The sequence below is a fragment of the Limulus polyphemus genome, unplaced genomic scaffold (assembly GCF_000517525.1).
Source record: "Limulus polyphemus unplaced genomic scaffold, Limulus_polyphemus-2.1.2 Scaffold5368, whole genome shotgun sequence".
NCBI classification, from domain to species: Eukaryota; Metazoa; Arthropoda; class Merostomata; order Xiphosura; family Limulidae; genus Limulus; species Limulus polyphemus.
Window position 1 is genome coordinate 56,898 of NW_013670978.1, and position 796 is coordinate 57,693.

A 796-nucleotide genomic window follows, 5' to 3' on the forward strand; every position below is an offset into this window, starting at 1 on the left:
GAATGTCACAAGCGATAAAACTCTGGCGTGAACTTGGATGTATTGAATTCAATGACAATGAATGGTTACATTTGTATTTCTTGTATTATAGAAAATATTCACGTTGAGTTAGTTAATTAAGTGACAGTTTTCTCTCGAGTATTAGTAGAGAATTTTTGTATACATACATATGTTAACATCGGGTATTTGTTTTGTAGTGAAACTAATACACTATCTAATTCTCAATTCAACAACTGTATTTTCTCTTTAGATTTTAAATGTTACAATTTACCTAACTTATTTTTAAATGCAAGTTTTGAGACGGCTTGACTGGGTAATTAAAAAACGTCGTACATTTATAATAAAGTTTTTGTATTACGCAATAAAGCCGTCTCAAAACTTTTATTTTTTAAAAAAACGTGGGTTCCCCGTCATCAGTATTTTTAAATACGTAATTCTAAGTGCTTTGTTGAGGTATAAAAGCAGTTTACATATGCTCTATAGTTTATCAAACAAACTATTATTAAGCCTAGTAAAAAAAAATGGAGCGATTTTAATATCATGCATCTGTTTGACACGTTTAACGTCTACATTGTTGAGAAAATACATAACTGAATAGACTTTGCTCTATTTGACTGACCCGGTTAGGCAGTAGTTGTAGCAGATAGGGAAAGCTTGTGTATATAATCTCGAAAGACAAGGTGCTGCAAGTTTCAAGTAACGTGATTGGCGCTTGTTTTTTAGTCTTTACATCACTAGTGCCATGATAAAAAAACGTGAAGATGAAGGTTCGAAATTCCAATTAAGAGAAAAAGGT